The sequence below is a fragment of the Elephantulus edwardii genome, unplaced genomic scaffold (assembly GCF_000299155.1).
Source record: "Elephantulus edwardii isolate Elephantulus edwardi_28Jun2011 unplaced genomic scaffold, EleEdw1.0 scaffold00016, whole genome shotgun sequence".
Classification (NCBI taxonomy): Eukaryota; Metazoa; Chordata; class Mammalia; order Macroscelidea; family Macroscelididae; genus Elephantulus; species Elephantulus edwardii.
The window spans coordinates 30,191,545-30,210,307 of NW_006399766.1; the positions used below are offsets into that span (position 1 = coordinate 30,191,545).

At 45.1% G+C, this 18,763-nt stretch overlaps 1 protein-coding gene and 1 pseudogene across 1 annotated transcript in view; one reads left to right on the top strand and one right to left on the bottom strand.

Annotated features, from left to right (window-relative positions):
- The window catches only part of LOC102850382 (AF4/FMR2 family member 2-like), a 439,784-nt gene that overhangs the window by 113,778 nt on the left and 307,243 nt on the right, over positions 1–18,763 (top strand). The window lies entirely within an intron of this gene.
- On the bottom strand, positions 9,648–10,186 carry LOC102860436 (annotated as a pseudogene).

The following is an 18,763-nucleotide window of genomic DNA, read 5'->3' on the forward strand; positions in this document are numbered from 1 at the left end:
TTCCTGGCTACTGGTACCAAGACTGTTGATTGTGGAACCAACTAAGTTGAAGCTGTTAACAGTCTCAATCTCTTCACCATCTATCATGATGCTGCCAACCGACCCATTGGTGAGAATCTTTGTTTTCTTGATGTTGAGCTTCAATTCATATTAAAGGCTGCAGACCTTGGCCTTCTTTTTAAAATTTTTTTATTAACTTTAATGAAAGTTTACAGAGACTTAGGATTTACAGTCATTCATTGTTGTGCTTTTCTCCCTGCCCCCTTCCCCCTCCCCAGTTCACTCTTCTCCTTAAAAAGTAAAAGAAAAACTCTTCCACTGTTATGCAATCACTCTCCCCAAGTCCACTGCACTGTGCAGCCTTCATTCTGGACTCCTGTCATGACAATAATACCCAATCATATATCCCTTTTAAACAGTTCTCTCCCTCATCTGTTTCAATACCGTATGCATTCTTCTTCTTCTCTCTCTTCCCTCAGCCCCAATGTCAGTCCCATTCTGCAACCATGGCCCTATGCAATATGTTCCCTTTTGTGACTGAGATATTTCCCTCAGCATAATGTCCTCCAGGGTCATCCATTTTGCATAATATTTCATGAGTTCCTTGTTTTTCAATGCAGCATAGTTTTCCATTGTGTGAATATACCAGAGCTTCTCTATCCATTCGTTTGTTGATGGGCACTTGGGTTGTTTCCAGCTCTTTGCTATTGTGAACAAAGCCACATTAAACATGGTTGTCGATATATCTGCTTAGGTGGTGGTTATGGTTTATTTAAGACCTTGACCTTCTGCAGCAAGTGCTTCATGTCCTCCTCCATTTCAGCAAGCAAGGTTGTGTCTTCTGCATAACTCAGATTGTTGATGCGTCTTCCTCCCATCCTGATGCCACATTCCTTCTCATAAAGCCCAGCCTACCGGATGATCTATTCCGCATATAGATTGAAAAGGTATAGAGATAGGATACATCCCTGATGTATACCTTTTCTGATTGGTTGTCCAGGTAGGAGGCTACAAATCCCTGACTTGAGGGTGGGAAGGCAGTCAGCAGGCCAACCAAATGACCTGCCAGTCACCCCAGATATGCCCAAGGCCCCTCCATGCCCAGTGTCTTCTGGCAACAGTGCAGGTAGTAACGTCTCCATGACCACCTCCAGACACTTTGATGAGGGGAGAATTTAAAGAATCTGAGAAAGTTTCCAATTGTACATCCGGCAGGAGTTATACTCAGCACTCACCTCTTTCAGTTTTCATTCCCCATTAAGTTAAAATTGTTGAGAGCACATTAGGAGCAAGATGAGGGGTGGGGAAGCCACCCAACTTCAGTAGACAGTCACTTTCTAAACACCTTGTGATCAGGATGGCTATTAAACAGGAACGTTCAGTACAGACTGGAGCTCAGGCAAGTTTAGTCAAGCAAATCAATGCAAGTTAATCTTTCAGTGTCAGCTGGCTCTGAGTTTGGGCCTGGTGATGAATGCCTTGACTGGAAAGATGAAATACTGGAATGCCAGCCAGTGGTCTGACAGCTACAGATGGTGCCAATTACTGCCAGTGGAGCCTGTCCTGCTGGGAGCCCAAGATGTCTGATTTGTGACCACAGGAAAATGAAAAAGAGGCCTTCCAGCTGGGCCTGTCACCTGTCCTTTATTGTTCTGGAACCCAAATTGTATTCAGGTGTGAAGATCTTTTCTTTTGGTGGTGGGAGATGCTGAACGTGCGGAGGGGGCAGTGGGACTTGGATTAATTACCCAGTCAGGCCGGTTGCTGAGCCTTTGCCTGCGTAGCAAGGAGCAAGAATCCGCCAAGGTTGGCTGCTGCTTCCCACCTCGTTCATAGGACGGGAGTTGTGGCGGGGTCGTGCGGATAGAGTTGCACTGCTGAGCCTCCGACAACCCACTGGATGGTCAACTGAGACTTAGTTCCCACTTGTTGGCAATAGGACTTTGAGTTCATTTTCCTAGGAACAAAGGGCTACTGGGGAATCATCCTGGAATATGGACAAGTGAAAGTAAAGGCTCATGATTCCTGAGAGGTTTTCCACACGTAATTATCATCTGCATGTTCTGAGGAGGGTGCCCCTTCAAGAACGATCTCTGTCTTTCTCTCAAGTGGCAGATTACAGAGCGGACACTTCCATTGTTCATGGGAAATGACCAGCAAATGGGCCTAGAATGGATTAGGGGTCGGAGCTCAAAAGTCCGCTACCTTGCAGCTCTCCTGAGACAGTGGAGATATCCAAGACTGACATCTTGGCATGATTGTATCATCATTATATTGTTAGCATTGTTGTTTTGGTGCACTGTAAAGTCAGAACCGACCGATAGCTGACCATCCAGAAAGTTCTCAGAGGCAGTTAATTCCATGGGAAGAGATTGCCCATTCTTCTTCTGCAGAGCAGCTGGTGGATTTGAACCGCATGCTATTGGGATTGAGGCCACCAGAGCTCTAGTAGGATAGTAACGTCTATAACTGTCTGAAAATGCTAACAGCAACGTAGGTGTCTGCAGTCACTGTGACTTACTGAGCGATGCTGTGAGCATGTCTTGACACTCAGGCACTTACGTTAGCATTTTACTAATGAAGAAAAAAAAAAATAGGTTAACTAAGCAAGAGATTGGATAATTTGTCCAAGGCTAGAAAGTTGCTGATTTGAGCCTGCTTCTCCAAAACTTTGTTTCTCTGTCGTGTAGTGTGAGAGTGAGGAGCTTGGTAAAGACGGAGGCAGAGTGAAGGTGTGGAGACTACACTCGCTAGTTACGGTGGAGCAGTGGGAGGGAGGGACGCAATCGCAGTTGTAGGTTTTAATGTAGCATTGTTAGGGTTATTATTGTTAGCACTTGGGAAGGGCCCCCTAGTGGGTTCAGTGTTGAACTGCTAACTGAAAAGTTGACAGTTTTAACTCACCAGTTTAGTCCATACTAACTCATTAGCAATCTGCTTCCCTAATGATTTAGTGCCTTGGGAGTCCAGTAGAGCAATTGCACTCTGCCTTACAGGTCACTAGGAGTCAGAACTGACTTGATGGTAGTGGGTTTGCTCTTGGTTTGAGGCACCGGGGTATTTTGCTTCGACAGGTGAGGAGATAAAATCAGCTGGGACCCAGTAACTCAAATCAGAAGGAGACAGCAGCTAACTTCAGTTGCTGAGCCTTGGGGTAGCCCTGAACTCTCCTAGGATCGCCGAGGGAAGCCGCTGTAGCCACGCCTAACAATATTTCCACTGGTCCCTGGAGAATCTTCCAGAAGCAGAGCAAGCAGTAGAGAGGTCCGTTCTAAAGCTCCTGGAAGCGTCTGGGACGACCTGGGCATCCCTCCACAACAGCTCAGCTCTGTCGTCCACTCAGCTGACTTCTGTTCTTTGTCCATTGTAGCCCCCCTGGAAGTGGTGCCTCCTTGAGAGCTTCCCTTGATATCTGGGTATGCAGGCTCGGATCCAGAAGATCAGACACAGCGATAGAACACCCACCCTACACTAACACATAGAGCAAAGAGACCGTCCACCCCTGGGAAGGCTTCAAAGAAAGTGCAGCATCTTTTACTTCTCCTCTTAATTGTTATTTGAGTGAAATTACATAGGGATAATTGGGTTTCCATCTAACCACTCTGACACATTTAGTTGTACAACATGAATTACAACACCCACAGTGTAACTACACTCTTCCCACTTCCTCTCTATGATTTTCACGTCCATTAATCCTTCTCTTCTCCTCGGCACTGTTTGTGGGGCCTTGTGATTGTGCAGGTGCTGCCTTTTTGGTCTTATGAGGTTGATTATTCTAAGGAGTGAGTATCTCCCTGGTGTTATTTTTCATAGCGCCATCCTGCCAGTTGTTTGACTGAAAGTGGAAATATCGTTTATTCTATATTCAAAGGATGACTAAAGACTGTAGTCTGTGGAGTCCTACCAGTCACTCTTGGATCTATGTTGTTAGGTGCCATCGAGTCGAGTGCGACTCTTAGTGACCCTGTGAACCAAAGATCTGAACCCGGTTCTATCCTGCGCCATCCTCACGCTTCCTGACACACAAGAGCCCATTGCGACAGTCATTGTGTCAACTCACCTTGAGGGTCTTTCTCTTCTTCGCCGACCCTCCACCCTTTCCAGCATCATGTCCCTCTCCAAGGAATAGCCCCTCCTGGCAACATGCTTGAAGTAAGTGAGGTGAAGCCTCACATTCTTGCCTCCAAGGAGCACTCCGGCTGCACCTTCTCCAAGACATATTTGTTTATTCTTTTGGCCGTCCATGGGATGTTCAGTGCTCTTCTCCAACATCACAGCGCAAAGGCGTCAATTCATCTCCCATCATCCTTATTCACTGTCCAGCTCTCCAGATGCGTAACAAATGACCCAGAAGACCATGGCCTGAATCAGACACGCCTTAGTCCTCAAACTGGCATCATTACTCCTCAATAATTTGAAGAGGTCTCTAACTGCAGATTTTCCCAGTGCTAATGTGTCTCCTTATTTCCTAACTGTGGGTACCAAGGGTTTTAGTTGTAGATACAAGCAAGACGAAGCTGTTGGCAGTTTTCATTTCCTCTCCATCCATCATGACACTGCCTATCAATCCAGTGGTAAGAATCTGTGTTTTCCTGACATTATCAAATCTGGCCATTTTCTATTTTGTTTTTTTAGTTTTTTGGTCCCCATTTTCTACTCCCACTATTCAGGACCTACTGAAGTGGTCCCTTCTTTGCTTTTCTTCCCTCTTCTTTGTTCTGGACAGAGAGTTCAGTAGTTGAACCTTAGGTGGCTGCTGGTATGCTTGTAAGACTCCATTTGCTACCCACCAAACAGGATGTAGAATATTCTTTGCAGACTATGTTTTGTTGATTAACCTTGATGTTCCCGGATAACACAGCAGAGATGGGCCCTAGGAAATGGTGGCTCTCTTTAGAACGTTCTCACTTTCCTGACATAATGTTCTTTTTGTTACATTTTTGACACATATCTTGAATTTCTTGTTTTCCTCTTTCCTAGATTTTTATTACTCAACACTACTGATTCATTGCACTTCTGCAGCTCTTCCTCTGTTATTGATTCCCTTATGAAGAACAGAGGAACTTTGTCTGTCAGAAACAGTGTCAGAGGATGAGCCCTGCAGGCTGGAAGGCACTGACGGTGGTACGGGATAGGGCACAGCTCCGAACGGTTGATCACAGTCTCCATCAGTTGTGGTCTAATGGATGGTGTGTGACAGCAACATTTCTGCTTACCTTGGGAATATTTAATGTGATTAGTCTAGACTAGTTTAGTTTATTCCCCTCCATAAATGAACATGAACCATTCACAGTTATTGATCTACAGAACTTGAAACTCCTGTCGACAGAACATCTGGACCACTCTCCTGAGCCTCACTCACTGGCTTTGCAGAAGGCCCAGACATCCTTTGGACTGTTTGAAAGATTTAGCACGAAAACAGTAGATAAAATAAAACCACTGAAAATTAAAAAAGGGAAGGAATTAGCAGTAAATTAGAAGGATTTTTCTCCTTTTGTAAGAATTGTATTTATAAAAAGAAATAAGGTGCCCACAAGAATAGAGGTCAGTTGTCCTCAGCAGTGCCCACCTGGGAGCTGTTTAGAGGATTCCCAAGACAACTCAATGTTAGATGATTGGCTGGAAGAATTCATAGAACTTAGCATAGAATCATGTTCATGGCCAGGATTTATTAAAGCAAGGAGATACAACTGAATCAGTCAGGAAAAGGCTCACCAGGAGTCGTCTAGTGCAATGAAGGGGCAGGCTTTCTACACCCTTTCTATCCCATCGGTGGTCCCACCACCCATCAGAATGAAGCAACAAGTAGCAAGTATTTCTGCACAAGGAAGCCCATTTAGTGATTGTGAGCAAACTTTTTGCTGGGGTGGGTCACACAGGTACTCTCTGCTTAGCAACCATCACAATTCCAGTCTTCTAGAGAGAAAGCAGGTGTTTACTGCCCTAGCCAGAGAAACCACCTTACCAATCAGGGAACATTTGCATTTACCAGCCAGGGAGCAGCATTGCAAGCAGGACTTTTGAAGAAAGAACAGCCTCAAGGCTGCTGTGTTAACTCTTTTTCACAAAAACTTGGTTCTTGGCCAAGTCATCTTGGTAGCAAAATTATTATTAAGCACGACTGCATGCAGCAGAGTGAGACTAACCTGCAGTATTCGTTTCAATTGGGAATTTTAGAAGTCCTGGACTTAGCCAGTTAGAACAAATCCTATTAATCACAAAGGTTGGCCTTAGAAAGCTAGATGGCTTTCTCCTTAAGTTTCTGTGTTAATACTTTTCCCCAACCTGGCTTGGGGTATCAATTCAGACACAGCACAGTCCTGTGAAGTTGAGTGGAGCTGACCTGAATGCTTGCCAGGGCTCAGGCAGTTGCATAGGAGTCAGGGGCACAAGGCAAGCGCAACCCCACAGGGTACACGTGGTTCTGCAGAAAACAGCATGTTGTAAATTATTAAGGCGTTCTAGGCAGTACAGGTAGACAAGATTCTTCTAAGTATGAGCACTACCGGGAAGGTCCTCCAAAGAGGATACAGCAATATCAAATACTAAAGGCAGTGATGCTTGGTAGTTAGGGTTAGGTGTTTACTGCTTACAGAGACTCCTACTGCCTGGGTAGCTGAGCCTACTTGAGCATTCTAGAATGAAGGTGTCCTTTCTCTTGGAATGATCTGGCCGGGATTGTGTGATCGCTGTTGTTATTTTTAAGTGCCGTTGAGCTGACTAGGATGCAGAGTGACTGCTAGTAAATTGGAATGAACAAAGACGTGCACACCCCCATTTCATGAAATCCCACCTATGAAAAAAATGGAGCAACTTTGCTCTCCAACTGAAATGCAAGTTGTTGTTGTTGTTATGTGCCGTCGAGTCACTTGCGACTCATAGTGAGCCTATGTACAACAGCCCTAAACCCTGCTCTATCCTGTGCCCATCTCACGGCCTCTGACACACCCATCCTGATTACCCGAGCCACTGAATCAATCCACCTCATAGAGGGTCTTCCCCTTCTGTGACGTCCCTCCACCCTCCCAAGCATGATGTCCCTCTCCAAGGACCGCTCCCTCCTCACAACATGTCCAAAGTATGTCAGACAAAGCCTCAGAATCCTTGCCTCCAAGGAGCAGCCTGGTTTAACCCTCTCTAGGATGAATCTGTTTGCTTTCTTGGCAGTCCATGGTACATTCAATACTCTTCTCCAGCACCACAGCTCAAAGGCATCAATTCTCCTTCGATCCTCCTTAGTAATTGTCCAGCTCTCTGATGCATAACAAGTGATTGCAAAGACCATGGCCTGTATCAGACGCACCTTAGTCTCCAGAGTGACACCATTGCTCTTCAGTACCCTGGATAGGTCCCTAACAGCAGATTTTCCCATCGCAATACGTTTTTTAATTTCCTGGCTTCCGGTGCCAAGAGTGTTGACCATGGAGCCAAGCAGACTAAAGTTGTCAACAATCTCAATCTCTTCACCATCCATCCTGATGCTGCTAATTGGTCCAGTGGTGAGAATCTTTGTCTTCTTGACATTGAGCCTCAATCCATACTGAAGGCTGCAGTCCTTAACCCTCTGCAGCAAATGCCTCAGGTCCTCTTCAGTTTCAGCGAGCAGGGTTGTGTCATCTGTGTAACGCAGATTGTTAATAGATCTTCCACCAATCCTGATGCCACACTTCTCCTCATAGAGCCCAGCCTCCTGGATAATCTGTTCTGCATACAGGTTGAAAAGGTATGGAGACAGGACACCTCCCTGGCATATGCCCTTCCCAATTTTGAACCATGCAGTATTTCCTTGCTCTGTTCTGATGTCTGCCTCTTGGTCCAAGTATAGGTTTTGCATTAGAATGATCAAGTGTTCTGGGATTCTCATTCTTCTCAGAGTCAGCCACAGTTTGTTATGATCCACACAGTCAAACACCTTTGCATAGTCAATGAAACACAGACATTCTTCTGGTACTCCCTGCTTTCAGCTAAGATCCATCTAACATCAGCTACAATATCCCTAGTACCATGACCCCTTCTAAACCCAGCCTGGACTTCTGGCAGTTCTCTGCTGATGTGCTCTTCCAGTCGTTTTTTAGAATCTGTTTAAAAATAGATACCAGTCAATGGACCAACAGCCTAATAAAAATGATCCCTTACCATCTGACAACCAGGTAAGTTGTGTGCATTATACGTCCACCATATCACATTGGAGAGTCAGCAGTTTCTGCTCACAGTGAGATGAATGCTACATCACCTCCTCTTAACTAGGAAACAGGCTTTGACATTATGTTGTTGTTATATGCCGTTGAGAATGACCCTATGTATCTGCTCTATCCTGTGTCAACCTCACTGTCTCTGACACACCCACCCTCATTACCCCAGTAACTCAGTCAATCCTTCTCGTCCAGGGTCTTCCCCTCCTGAGCTATCCTTCCATTTCCCAAGCATGACATCCCTCTCCAAGGACTGGCCCCTCCTTGCAACATATCCAAAGTATGTCAGACAGAGCTTCAGAATCCCTGCCTCCAAGGAGCAGCCTGATTTCATGCTCTCTAGGATGAATCTGTTCATTCTCTTAGCAGTCCATGGTATATTCAATATTCTTCTCCAGCATCACAGCTCAAAGGCATCAGTTCTCATTCTATCATCCTTAGTCATTGTCCAGCTCTCTGATGCAAAGCACGTAATTGGCATTATAGCATTGGAAAATAAAGATGAATCAAGAGGGTGGAAATAGATCACTATTAACACAGCATTTCACAGTTTATGAGACACCATACCCTGGGTCCTTGTAGCTTGTAGCTTGTCCTTGTACCTGGGTCCTTGTAGTTCTCGAGACTTGCCATACTTGCCATTTTCACTCCCCCTTGGCAGGTAGAAAACAGGATCCTGGGATGTACTTGAAATCTCCTTGAACAATGGAATAGGGAAATCTGGGTGCAAACCCAGGTATCATCGTGTTGTAACTCCAAACCCTGTACTTCCGCCATTCTTAACGTAGGGCGATCTTTGAGTCCCTCGATCTCTCACCTTTCTCTAGCATGGAAATAGCTTACAATGTTAGAGAAAATCAAACTTGATATTTGCAGGCATCCTTTCTACAGACAGGTATAGAACCTGCCGTTCAAAAGATTGGCAGTTCAAATCCACGTGCAGAAGAAAGTCTTAGCAACCTGCTTCTATAAAGACTATCACCAAGAAAACCTCACCGAGCAGTTAAGGATTGAAAGAAACTCAATGGGAACTATTTTTTGTTTGCTTGTTGGTTGGTTTATACCCTTATAACATCTTAAAGCAGGTATTTCCATTAAAACTACTCCTCACTTATTGACCACAAAAATTTGTATATTTGTGGCCAATTCTGGGATCAATAATTTGGGGGAGATAGGTGAGGTAGTAGAGCCACTGGAATGGGAGGAAGTTGAAAGACTCAAACCTGAAACTACTTAGGCAACAAAACTCAGGAAAAGCAGCTAACTTTGTTTGAAGACATAACTCTGGATTTCTTTTGCTTTTCTTTAATATTTTTTTCCCCAAAAGCTTTATTGTCCCAAGGTTTGGGCTAGGGTCTTCTGGGTGGCTAAGATTCTACATCAGGGTGGGAAAGAGAAGCGTGCTGCTGATAGCAGGGGGACTTAGGGTCCCCCCCTGCAGGTCCCTGCAGGCGCCTAGTCGTGGTTGAGGGTGAGTGGCTGGAAGAGATACCCGCCCAGCCGGGCCTGGGAGCGCTCAGTCTTGTCATGTTGTTCAGATGGTCAGCCACCTTCTTCGGCAGTTGCACTTCCTCGTCTAGGAAGTGGTTCTCCGGAAAGTCAAGGCGATGGGGGTCAGTGTGGGCATACACCCTCCCCATCCCACCCCCCGGCATCCGGATCCGGAAGGGCCTGCTTCAGGTTCTTCTCCAAGGCCCGCGCTGCTTCCATGGCGGACAGGGTTTCACCCCACTCATCCCGGGATGGCTCTGGATATCTTGGAATAGGACTCGCCCGCTGCACTGGTTTTGCAGCTTCAAGAGCCACTGGGCACCCTTGCGCTTCTCCTTCTCCAACTCCTAGAAGGAGTGTCCCACCCCTTTCAAGGCCACATCGCGGTCAAAGTAAAAACCCAGAGACAGGTAGGTGTCAGAGGCCAACTTGTGCAGGTTCACCAGATGGTTGACACCGGCTTCCGCTTCGGTGGGATAATTTTGACGGATCTGAGAGCTCATAGCTGGTCTAGGTTTTGGGGCTAATAAACAAAAAACCAAACAAAAACGGTGTTAGCTGATCCCCAAAATAGGAGATGGCTAAGCAGATGGTCCCGAGATTATGCCTGGAGATGAACTTGGAGGGTAGGCAGAGGCTGAAGGTGGGGAGTTACTGGGTCAGTTCCGTCCAAACACTGTTGAAGCAAGAGACAGATCCACGGGGCGCTGGGGAAGTCACCTCTGGATTTCTGATGAACTAGAGATGACTTTGGCTCGTGAACACCCTGGTCAACAAAGATGCCACTTTGAAAAGATTCTTTTACTTATTTCTTTTGCAAATGAAAACGGTGCTGGTAAAGGCAGAGAATGCACATTAGGGCCCTGCGGCTTGGTGAACAGAGCTGCAGTGAAATCATGAAATGCCCTCTCATTCCTTTGACTGTGCGTAACTGGCTAAGAATGACAGTGACATGCAATTCACGTCTTCAGCAGAGGCAGCAGCATCACACTGGCTGGCCCTTTGCCTGTGTCTTTAGCCAACTTGCAACAAGCCTAGGCTTTAGCCTTTCCCTGGCCTGGCTTCTGGGGAAAGGAGCCTCTGCCATCTCCTGAACCCCCTGTTCATTTCCTTCCAGCAAGAGGAGCAGGGATAAAACAGGCTCGATCCCTAGGCCATAGGCCCCAAGCGGACTGTTTGCTGAGGGGCTGGAGAGGAGCCTGTGTGAGTTTATGTAACATTAAGCCCAGGCGGGTACTTACCCACTTTGCTGCGGAGCAGCCTGTCTGGGACTTGGCAAGAATGAGTGTGTTTGTGTTTCATTTCACTTGGCCCCGGGCCAGCAGGGATACTCCATTTTCATTTTGAAAGTTCACTTGGCAGATCCTTAAAAGTCGCTGGAGAACTTTTCCTGAGTAATAAAAAGCAACTTTTATTGAAAACTAATTATTTTTTTTTCCAGATGAATATGCCAGCTGTTTGAAAATGCTCTGGTCACATTCAAGCATTTTGAACTGTGTGCATACAAATCTAGCAGATTCAACTGGGGACAGTTTTTTGACAGGGACTCATAAGTACTTTATCCCAAAGCCTAGCTCCATGCAGGTCTAGAAATTGGATAAATGGGGGAAGGGAGCACATATCCATTGGTTGATGCAGTTATTTACTTGGGGCGTAGACAAATGTTGGAGATTTCACTCCGTAACTTAGGTTCCATTTCCCCTCATCCCTTGGGAGTGAAAGCAGAAACTGTTGATGAATGTTACATTCACTGGGCAGTGTGAAGGGTTTAGGATTTAGAAAGATTTGGGTGGCTCTGTGGATACCTGGCTTTGTGTTTCACTGCTGGGTACAGCTCTGTGTTTCTCCTTCTCCTTGGGCCTACACACACACACACACACACACACACACACACACACACACACACAGTTTTCCTGTGGTCCAGGCTCTGCACTAGCGCCTGGTGTTGATATGAAGATGATTTAATCTTGTCGTCAGTCAAGACTCCATTGCCTCCTAGGGGTGATTCAGAAGAAAGCTAGGGTTAGGGTTTTCTGCTTTATTTTAAAAAAAATAAAAATTATTGACATATAATGTAAAGATTTAAAGGGTGCTCTGCCGTGGTGGACATGATAGCTCAAGAGCATAACAGAAATGGCTGTTGGTGGTGGGATGTGGAGGTTTTGTGATTGTGGTAGAAAACGATTCTTTCATGGGTCTAGAGACCAGAAGTTAGAAGCCACGAGTCTATTCCATGCTACTTTCCTAGCTCGGTGTCCATGGCCTTGTAGACACATCACTCCAGTCTAACCCTTCATTGACACATTCCTTTCCCCCTGTGCATGGATCTCTGTTTGTTCTACTTCTGAGGACATCAGCTACTGGATTAAGGCTCACTCGGATGAGCTCTGGTGACCTAGGATCAAGGAGTTGCTCTGCCAACCCAAAGGCACACGGCTCTAATCTATCAGCCCCTCCATGAGAGAAAGATAAGTTATCACCTCCATGCCATTAACAGCCTCTGATTCCCCGCTGGGTGGGTGGGGGGGGTCAGCTCTGAGTTGGTTCTGACTGGACAGCACATAACAACAACAACCAGGATGGCCTCTATCTTAATTCACTTATTTCCAAATAAGGTCATATTATGAGGATCTTGGACATGAAATTCAGCATAATACTACTATTCAATCATGTACATGGAAGGAAAGACATGTATAGGATAGAATGGCAATTGCCTTGAACCTGAGTGGGTTGTTGTCGTTGGGTGCCATCCAGTCCTCTGTGACTCATAGCAACCCTGGGAACAAGCAGGTCTGAACAATGTCTCACAATGTCCGTCGTGCTCAGTCCCATTGTGGCAGTCACTGTGTTGATCCATCTGGTTGACTCTTCTTCTCTTTCTCTGACCCTCTGCCTTTTCCTAGCATGATGTCTTTTCCCAAGGACTGGCCTTTCCTGGAAACATGCCCAAAGGACGTGAAAGGAAGTTTCACGATCCTTGCCTGTAAGGAGCACCCTGGTTGTACTTCCTCCAAATAAGGCTGATGGGGTAGATGATGGAGACTCTCAGTAGAACACTTCTGAGGTTCTTCTCTTTGCTGTGTTGATTGGAGGGAGGGAGGTGGCTCTGTCCTCCGCTGGGTGTGGGTTTGTAAGACAGGGAAGAGGGTCGTCTGGCCTTGTTTTACTTCTCGTGGAATATGGAGAATTGACTGGAGGGACATGTAGCAGAGGGCAGGATTACAGAGTAGTTCGAAGCTTTTGAAACAGCTCAGGCGAGAGCTGATGAGGTCTTGAAAGGGGAAGTCAAACTGTTATCTGGTGAATGTAATCAATGCAGAGCAGAAGACTCTGGATACTTCAGGGGGTGAGTGTGAGGTGATGTACTTGCAATCATTTGCTTTTATTGGCTTGACTTAACTGGATAATTGTCTCCACTCTCCACTTTGCCTTGCCGAGGTCACGCCCATTTTAAGGGTTGGACAGATTGCCAAGTAGCTCTAGGTTTCATTTCTGTAAAATAGGAATAATGCTTCTTGCCACCAATGATTATAGTTTCATAGGAATGCTCCACTCATGTGTGTGACTGTTAGCATATTCCTGGCCTGAAATCATTAGTAAGATTTCTACTAAGTCTACTAATGGACTTTGAAGTCTTCTGTAAAGTCAACACCCTCAAATGCTAAAATAGAAAGAAACATTCAGAGCACTGAAAGGTTAATCATAATCTCGGCTATGTGACTTGGCAATAATCTCAGGTGGCCGAATTTCCTTGTACACATTTTTCTGATCCATTTCCATTTAATCCAGAGAACTTCATATTAGAAAACCGTTATAATAGATCAGGCTGTCTTGACAACCTTCCGAGGCTTTTTGCATCTAATAACAGTACTCTAAGCACCTGTGCCTTCCTGGGCAGTGTGTTTGCCAGTCTGCTTTGCCAATGGACAGGAAGTGTAGATGCTGCTCTGAGCCCAAGGACCTGGTGACTGGAAGATGAGAGATGATTTGTTTACTTTGATGACTTTTTTTTGGAGGGGAAGCCTTTACTAACTGGCTTCAGGACACTTAGAATGTTAAAGATACATTGGCCGAATTAAGGGACGATTTAGTTGTGATTTTCTTTCAGAAAGCCAAATAAATCATCTCCCTTCAAACCAAATAAAGCAAGAGTGCAGTTTCATGAGAAGCACATGTGTTGTGAAGTGCCGACATGATCAGGATTGTTGTTGCTAGGTGCCTTCGAGTGGGCTATGACACATGAACACTGACCGTATGAGCAATAGACCCAAACCCTACCTCGTCCCGCGCCGTCTTCATTATCTCTGATACACTTGAGCCCTTGGCTATAGGCACTTTGTCAGTCTGTCTCATTTGAAGGGCTTTCCTCTCTTTTTCTGACCCCTCACCCTTGTGAGCATGATGCCCCTCTCTAAAGACTCCTAGATGACCTCGCCCAGGGGTCCTCTCTCCTAAGAAAACAACACTGAGAACATGTTTGTGGCTTTCTCTTCCTTGTCTAGAAATAGCAGCAGCTTAGAAATTATTTGATCTTTGGTCAAGAGATTATAATCAACTCTGACGTAGAGAAGCTATTAACCTCCCATCAGTGACTGTGACCAAACTTTTGTTGTTTTTGTGTAATGTCGAGTTGGAACCGACTCGTAACTGACCCTCCTTTGGGTTTTCAGAGGCAGTAAATCGCATGGGAGGAGATTGCCCATATTGCTTCTGCAGAGCAGCTAGTGGATTCGAACTGCATACCTCTGGGTTGGCAGCACAATTTCTTACCAGAGCTCCCCGCTGGCCAGCATAAAACAACCTCAATCAGCATTCCAAATCCTACTAGATTTATTTTGAGAATTCAGTTCTTGATTTTTTAAAAAAAAAAAAAAGAATCTTGCTTGCAACATTATTTTTCCTCATCAAGGAACTGGTTACAAAAAAGTAATCCAGTATGAGTTCACCTTGGCCACTTATGCATCGGTCTGCTCGCGTGCTGTAGGGTATAAAGGGCATTTATTTGGTTATGGGTGAGTGAAGGGGTCATTCTTTTTCATCCATTAAATTATTTGTGGCAACACCTGTCTGTGTCTCCAGCACTGTGATCTTGAGCATGAAACGTTGTTGTCGTCATTGTCATTATTACGTACCATTGGCTTAGAATTGACTCACAGATGGCCCTCCAGCAGTTTTTCAGAGGCAGTGACTTGCACAGGAGATTTCTCCTGCAGAGCACCTGGTGGATTCGAACCACATGCATTTAGGTTGGCTATGCAACTCCTTAAGTCTTAGCCACCAGAGCTCCTGTAGGCTTTTTCGGCCCGACTGTCTTTTAAAGCCACTATACTCTTTTTTTTTCCTTCTTCTTCTTTTCGGTCTTATATTCATTCCTCTATTTGAAATACACATGACCCTTCCTGTTTGGACTCTGAGGTGAGGGAGTTCTGGTAGACTCATCTACATTCCTGACCTGAAGGGGTTGAAGAAGTGGTTTTTAGGAAAAAGGGGGGTGGAGAAATTAGTGCAGACGAGACAAACTACAGAGGTGACTCAAGTGAAAGCCATTGTCACTTGAACTCCATGAGACTGTGTTTCTGCTTGTAGGCTTCCTTCCTACTCCCCCCCCCCCACTTTGGAGTGCTGCAATTGGGTTGACATATCAGTAGATGCACAACCCACTCGTGGATAGAATTAATGCTTGGAAATTGTGGCTTTCAGTCTCACTAAGCACAGAAGAATGTCTCAGTTTGACAGTGGGCCTGACCAAATGCGAATTTGTTTGGGGGAGACTAAACTAGCCAGTTCTATAGCTCTGTGAGTATGGTCTGTAATCTGATGGAGCCAGACCACAAGCTGCCCAGCTATTTCCTTGCAGTGGTGGCCTGTGTTTGAACAATAGTGCCATTCTTATTCTCAGCAAGATGATTAAATAGCCTTGCCTGGCCTCACCTTATGTAAATGTAATGGATATGGGAGCAGGAAGCCTTGGGACTGAGTGGATGTGCCTGAGCCCTCTGTCTCCTTACCAGCTCATCTTAGACTAACATGGGGAGGACAGTAGGTAAAAGGATTGTTCTATGTGGTCTCTACCACCAGTGGCCTCGTGATCTCTTTCCTGTAATAGACACTGCTTTGTTACGGCCCATGCCTGCCTTTTCCTTTTCTTTCTTCCTTATGATGGTAGGTGTCGTCAAGTCAACTAGGACTCCTGCTGCTCCTTTAACCAACAAATCCGAGCCTGGCCTGCTCAAGGCTATTGTGGTGGCCAGTGCATCAGTCCATCTAATGAAGGTTCTACTTCTCTTGTGCTGGCCCTCCACCTTTCCCAGCACAATGGCTCTCTGCGAGGATTGGTTCTTCCTGAAAATAGAACCTAAGTAAGTAAGACAAAGTTTCCCCATCCTCGCCTCTAAGGACCACCCTGGTCGCACTTTCTTCAAGACAGACTTGTTTGCTCTTTTGGCAGTCCATGGGATATTTATTATTCTTTGCCAACGTCACAATTCAAAGGCATCAGTTCTTCTGCAGTCCTTTTGTATTCACTGCCCGACTTCCAGATGCATAGGAAGCAGTTGAAAAATGCCATGGCTTTAGAATGACAGCGCTTTAGACAACATATTTCCCCAGTGCAATCTGCCGCTCCCATGGGTGCTGATTGTGGATCTAAGTAAAATGAAATTATTGACAATTGAAATTTCTCCCTCTATCACAATAATGTCTATTTGTCGAGGAGTGAGAATTTTTGTGTATCTGATATTGAGATGTAACTTCTATTGAAGGAAGGCCTTTGATCTTCTGCAGTAAGTTATTCAAGTCCTCTTTACCTCCTGTAAGCAAAATTGTGTCATCTGTACAACGCAGGTTGTTGATGCGTCTGCCTCTGATCCTGAGGCCACATTACTCTTCATGTCGTCCAGCTTCTCAAATGATTTGCTCAGCATATCAGTTTGAATAGGATTGGAGAAAGTATGCAACCTTGACACACACTTTTCTGGACTTTATACCATGTAGTATTGCTTTGTCTGTTCAGAGAAATGTTTCTTGGCCTAGGTGTAGGTGTTGTATGAGTACAATTAAGTATTCAGAATTTCTATTCTTGTCAGTGTTATCCATAATTTATTATGACCACACACTCAAAGGTCCATGTGAAGTGGTTGGGTTCTGAAAGATGGTTTCTTGTGTCTTGATGAAGGTCACGTATGGTTGTTTTTTTTGGTTTTTTGTTTTGTTTTTTTTTTTTGGTCCACAAGCAGTTGTCAGCTAACTGGACTTGGCAGATTTAGCTAACAATGAGCTGTGGGCTGGGGGTCTCTTGGTTTACAGTCAACCAGCATTTGTGGGCATGCCTGTATTTAAATAAAAAGCTGTAATGTTAATTGCTTTTGGGATGAACATTCTTTTAAGTGGTACAGCAGTGGCCTATTTGCTATACTGAAGTAACTTCGAGTTGCTGTGACGCTGAACATTGTGCATAGGTGTGTCAAATGCTATAATCGTTACCCATCATGGACAGAGTCTGGTGGAACTCCCAGATCAGTTCCGGTTTGGAAGCAGGAATGGCATCGACTTCCTAAACCACATGCCTCATATGTTCTTGTTGTTAGGTGTCATCGAGTCAAGTAACACTCGTAATGATCCTGTTAACAAAAGAGCTGAACCCTGTTCTAGCCTGCGCCATCCTCACGCTTCCTGATACACAAGAGCCTATTGCAGCAGTCACTGTGTCAGTCCACCTGGTCAAAGGTCTTCCTCTCCTTCACCAACCCTCCAACCTCCCAGAATCATGTCCTTTTCCGAGGAATAGCTCCTCCTAGAAACCTGCCCAAAATATGTGAGGCAAAGCCTCATCATTCTTACCTCCAGAGAGCACTCCAGCTGCACCTTCTCCAAGACATATCTGTTTGTTTTTTTGGCTGTCGATGGGATGTTCAATGCTCTTTTCCAACACCACAGCTCAAAGGTCATCCTTCATCTTCAGTCATCCTTCCTCATTGTCCACCTCTCAGATGCATAGCAAGCATTCTGAAAGACTATAGCCTGAATTGGATGCACCTTAGTCCCTGAACTGACATCATTACTCCTCAATAATTTGGAGCATTGCTAAATGCAGAATTTCCCAGTGCAATATGTCTCCTTGTTTCCTGACTGCATATACAAAAGATGTTAATTGTGGATCCATGCAAGATGAATAATGGAGAGAAGATTGAAGTAATTAATTATGTCATCTTGCTTGGATGAAACAGCTGTCAGGAAATAAAAAAATATATGTTGAGGAAGTCTGTGATCGGGGACCTTTCCAAGGTGCTGAGGAGCAGTAATGTCAGCTTGATTCAAGCCACGGTCTTTGCAGTTGCTTCCTATGCATCTGAAATGTCATAATGAATAAAGATAGAAGAATCAATGCCTTTGAGTTATGGTGTTGGAGAAAAGTACTAAATATGCCCTGAACTTCCAAAAGAATAAATGTGTCTTGGAGAAACTGAAGCCAGAATTTTCTTTAGTGGAAAAGCTGATGAAACTCCATCTCACCTACTCTGGGTATGTTGTGGGGAAAGACCAGTCCTTGGAAAATCACATCGTGCTTGGAAAAGTGGAGGGTGGGAAAAAGAGAAGATCCTCCAGGGTACAGATTATCACAGTGGCTGGAGCAATGGACTGGACTATATCGGGGATAGTGAGGAGGATAAGGCAGGGTCAAGGTCTGCTCTTCATAGGGTCATGGTTACCTTGATGGCACCTAGCAGCAACAATAATGAGTCTTTCACTTCTCAGTGGGCAGAGTGTGTGTGTGTGTGTGTGTGTGTGTGTGTGTGTGTGTGTTTTCTGGTGGTGGTGGTGGTGGGGTAAATGTACAATATATACTGCCTCTTCTTTTCCCTTTTTCTGCTCTCAATCATGTATACTTACCCAACAAAGAACAGTGACTTAGGAAGTGAGTGCATGGAGAAAAAAGGCAAAAGCCCTAATATGGTGTGCTTGAAGGATTGCAGTCAGCATGAGCTTCTATCTAAAAGAAATTTCTAAATGATTATGAGGTATGACATGTTAGCACAAAATGGAGAGAAAACTGCCAATTACAGCTGGATTTATTTTCAAAG